This window comes from Oncorhynchus clarkii, chromosome 11, assembly GCF_045791955.1.
Source record: "Oncorhynchus clarkii lewisi isolate Uvic-CL-2024 chromosome 11, UVic_Ocla_1.0, whole genome shotgun sequence".
Taxonomy (NCBI): domain Eukaryota; kingdom Metazoa; phylum Chordata; class Actinopteri; order Salmoniformes; family Salmonidae; genus Oncorhynchus; species Oncorhynchus clarkii.
The window spans coordinates 14,230,280-14,235,725 of record NC_092157.1 but is presented as its reverse complement, the minus strand read 5'-3'; positions in this window follow the sequence as shown (position 1 = coordinate 14,235,725).

Here is a 5,446-nt window from a genome sequence, read left to right as displayed (position 1 = left end):
GCCAGCTCTCCAATGTTTCTCCAGCCCTCCGGGGAAATGCTTCTCCATAACAACCGCTGCGCTGTCATATTCTTCTTCTTCTTTTTAAGGTTGTTTGGCAGAATACACCTATTGGTGTAGGTCTATTGCCGCCATCTACTGCACCGGGTATTGAAACAAAATATATTTAATTGCGGGATGGGGTGGGAACACGAGACTGACTATACAACATTTTTTTAAAACATCTCACTCCTTCAGTCACAGTTCAAATCCCATCCATAAACAGGCTCGGGTGCATGTGAAGATGGAGCATTCATCGACAGCATTCCTAGTAATGCCTCTGCTGTAAAAAAAATAAAATAAATAAAAGTCCCAACAAAATGCTCAGCTGCACTCACAATACCTATTTTCTTAGGTTTCCTCTGTTTGCCCTGTGCAGATGATAGCCAATGCAATTAACGCTAAAGTCCAACTTCTTAATATGCAACATGTCAGGATCCCTCTGACAATTAATATTATCTGGTGTCTCTACTCCTATTAGCATTATTTCTTAAACTACACTAATTTCTTCCACTCTTCTCACCGCCTCCGGATAGGACATGCTGGACAGTCCACATTCTTACCGCCTCAGTCTCCTTCAACCCTAACAGGACACTTCAGAAATTCGGGTGCATGTTCACCAACGCAATTACAGAAGCTTCCCGAGTGGCGCAGTGGTCTAAGGAAATGCATCGCAGTGCTAGAGGCGTCACTACAGTCCCTGGTTTGATTCCAGGCTGTATCCCAACTAGCCGTAATTGGGAGTCCCATAGTGTGCCGCACAATTGGCCCAGCGTGTTAGGGTTTGGCCGGGGAAGGCCGTCATTGTAAATAAGAATTTGTTCTTCGCTGATTTGCCTAGTTAAATAAAGGTAAAATAAAAATGTGGCTCAGCTGGCATACGATACCCCGCTCATCTACATACACGTGACCAAATATTTTGCATTTATCACACTGCGTGGGTTTTGGGCATGAAGGCTCTCACAGGGTATCACATACAATCAAAATACACAGGTGAAGGGAGAAGAGACTTCATATATATACATGTTTTAAACTATAGAATGGATGGAGTGGGCTTCTTCGCGCCTTCTACTACGCGGGTCAGTCGGTGTGCACCAACCACTTGATCCAATTCTTCACATATATCCTTTGATTTCACTTCTAGTGCCACCCCAGAGATAACACCCTTGATATGCGCTCGGCTTCGAAAAGCCACACACGTCACATTCCAATCCGATATCTTCTTGAGGCGCAGAGCACGCTCTTTCTGTTCCAAAGATACACACCACAAAGAAAGTGCGCACCTCTCGTTACTCTCATCGACGCCACCTCAAACCACAATTTCTATAGACTTCAATCGGATCTCCCAGGTAACAACGTCGATCCAAAACCTTTACTCCGACCTAAAAATTGTCATAACTACGCTTGGATTTACTCGAGTCCACTAGCAATTTACTTATTTTATTTCCTTTTGCATTTTCTACTGTAATCCAATTATTCTCACTCTCATCTCCACTTGACACGCCATCTGATTCAAACATAACATCGACTGTTGTCATTGAAAGGTGCCACAAGAGGACGACATTGCTCAGACCAAACCCCTATAAATTAAAATACTGTGCGCTTAGTGCAATATTTATTATGTAACATACAGTGTATATCAACTGTAACTGTACAGTAAAATGACCTTCACCAAACTATTTGACAACAAAATTCTAGCTACCTAAACTTAGTCTCACATTTTCTGACATTTCCCTTTAAAATCATTCAAAAGAACAGCTGTATGAAAATAACTGTAGTCCACCCCTTCTCTTGCTTCATAGAAAGGGGAAAGAGGGATAACTAGTCAGTTGTACAACTGAATGCATTCAGCTGAAATGTGTCTTCCGCATTTAACCCAACCACTCTGAATCCACGTCTTTGGTGCGGGGAACAGTGGGTTAACTGCCTTGATCAGGGGCAGAACGACAGATTTTTACCTTGTCAGCTCGGGGATTCGATCCAGCAACCTCTCAGTTACTGGCCCAAGGCTCTAACCACTAGAAAAAATATATAGGTGTGTTATATTTTATAATGGGGGGAGGGTATTGTATCTATCAGAGAATGAAGATAACACACCTGAAGTGATCTAGCTAACATGTGCTGGAAATTTGTTTAAAATGTAGTAGGCCTATTCTGTTTATGTGACGGTTCCACTGACAGCTCGGGGTTGGTTGGACTGATAGATAATCCTGGGAAAACTCCCAGGCCAAGACGATCTGCTGCTGAGACCCGCAGACAATGATGACTCAGTAATCTGTTGACCTCTGCTGACCTCCCTGGTCAACACTGGAGTAACATTCTGCAGTGGTTTGGACACAGATTTTTATTTTATTTAACCTTAATTTAACTAGGCAAGTCAGTTAAGAACAAATTCTTATTTACAATTACGGCCTACCAAAAGGCAAAAAATATATAATAAAAAAAATATATATAAAAAAAATAAAATAATAATATATATATATTTTTTAAAAAATTTTATCCCAGCCCTGTCCCCGCATTAGGCCTTTTGCCTTTTGGTAGGCCGTAATTGTAAATAAGAATTTGTTCTTAACTGACATATTCTTAACTGATATATATATATATATATATATATATATATATATATATATATATATATATATATATATATATATATATATATATATATATATATTATAGGACAAAACACACATCACGACAAGAGAGACAACACAACACTACATAAAGAGAGACCTAAGACAACAACATAGCAAGGCAGCAACACATGTAGACACATGTAGCAGCACAACATGGTAGCAACATGTTTTTTTTTTAAAGAAACACAACATGGTAGCAGCACAGAGAATGGGATGCTTCTCTTGTTGTTTTTCACTTTAGGAATGATGCATCCTGAATTATCTTTTTTCTCAATTGTTCTGTGATCGGTAGGGAAATTATATTTTATTGACTGTGCTTGTTGAAGCAACATTGTCTAGAGGAGGCTCAGGAAAAGAAAGATTTGCCATTATCTCATGATGTGTACCGATTCAAGATAACTTAAATAGGATGTTGGGATTGCATGGTTATTGTTCATGTGGATCTTCCATGCTGTGCAGTCCCCTCCATTTCTGTTTCTCAAACTAAAGATTTTGTCTTAGTCTTATCCAAACCAGAGGATTGTGCATCCTGACTGAGAATGTATTTGAAAGGTCTGTAGATGATTCAGACATGGAATTTGTCCCTTATTGGAAAGCTTCAGTGGGACAAAGACAGCGACTCCTCTCTCCCAGCAGGACTAAACCTACTCTCTTTAGTCCATCTCAGTATTGAGGAGTATCTCAGAGAAGCTTAAAAGGATTACAGTGACTTCAGAAAGTATTCACACCCCGAGACTTTTCCCCTATTTTGTTGTCATACAAAGTGGGATTAAAATGGAGTTAATTGTCATTTTTTGTCAATGATCTACACAAAATACTCTAATGTCAAGGTGGAAGAGAAATTCAAACATTTATAAAAAATGTGAAAAATACGACACTAATATATCTTGATTTAATAAATTCAATTCCATTACCCCCTGAGTCAATACATGTTAGAATAACCTTTGGCAACGATAACAGCTGTAAGTCTTTCTGGGTAAGTCTCTAAGAGCTTTCCACACATGGATTGTGCATCATTTGCCTATTATTCTTCTCAAATTCTTCAAGCAAATTCAAATTGGTTGTTGATCATTGCTAAACAACCATTTTCAGGTCTTGCCATTGATTTTCGAGCAGATATAAGTCAAAACTGGCCACTCAGGAACGTTCACTGTCTTCTTGGTAAGCAACTCCAGTTTAGATTTGGTCTTGTATTTTAAGTTATTGTCCTGCTGAAAGGTGAATTAATCTCCCAGTGTCTGGTGGAAAGCAGACTGAAGCATGTTTCTTCTAGGATTTAGCCTGTGCTTAGCTCCAATCCATTTATTTGCCCCAAACATAACACTTTGCATTCAGGACAAAAAATGAATTGCTTTAACACATTTTTTGCAGTATTACTTTAGTGTGTTGTTGCAAACAGGATGCATGTTCTCCAGAGTGAAAGCAGCGGTTTAAGGCACTGCATCTCAGTGCTTGAGGCATCACTACAGACACCCTGGTTCGAATCCAGGCTGTATCACAACCGGCCGTGATTTGGAGTCCCATAGGGCAGCGCACAATTGGCTCAGCATCGTCCGGGTTTGGCCGGTGTTGGGCATCATTGTAAATAATAATTAGTTCTTTACTGACTCCAAAATAACACAATACACTATTTACCATTAATTTCTATTGGGCATCAAATCATCTCAAACACAACCAAACAAGGTGAATCCAACAAATGTATAGAGTTACAAGTTGGATGTTGTCATTGCATGTTATGAATATGGCACCAAATACTTATCTTTTTACTACTTTAATATAAGTACAAGTGAATTTGTCCCAATACTTTGAGTCCCCTAAATTGGCGGGACTATGTACAAAAAGTGCTGTGATTTCTAAACAGTTCACGTGATATGGATGAAAATATCATCCAATTAAAGCTGACAGTATGCCATTTAACCTCATAGTCATTTCAAATCTAAACTTTTGGAGTATAGCGCCAAAATAAGAAAAACTGCTTCACGGTCCCATTAATTAAGTAGGGCACTGTATAATCTATTATCCTTCATTTTCTCATTTTAATAGTCATCAGGGAGCAGTACTGAAGTATTTATTTTGACCTGAACATGTCTACTCAAATGTACATACATATCCTAACAAGTTTCTGAACAGCAGACTATAAAATATTAGTTGGTCTTTATAAACTATATCACGTTGTTCTTCTTTAAATACCCAAATCAACTAAAATATTTAGTTTCATAGTACTCTGAAATTGTGTTTAGCATGGAATGCCTGTCAAAACACAATTCATAATAGGAAGCAGGAAGAGTTGGTTGATTACAACTAATTGGAAACGAGAGGTCACATTGGAGCAATTAGACCGTGTACCAGCCGATTGCTAGCCAGGTGAGGACAGCATGAATGCACGACGGTCTCCTGTACCTTTTCGATATCATCTTCACTCCAATATCTGATCTGAAACATTTGACTGCTCATTTCTACATGGTAAAATCGAATACATAAAAAAAAGTCAGGCCTAGGTGATACACTCAACAGGCTAAAACGCGTTTTTCCACTTTCACATATTGTAGGAAACATATTTATTACGTGCAAATTTCTCCCCATATCGGTCTGCCTAACTGTCAGAGTTAATGAATTAAAATGTTCCCTTGTTTAGACAGCCTTCATAATAATGTAATGTAACGGCTTCTGCATAGCCTATATTTAAATTGAACCTGTGCATAAATCGGACAATAGCTCGTATTTACAAGGTGCGAATGTCCCCATCACTTGGCGATCATGGATGGTGTTCA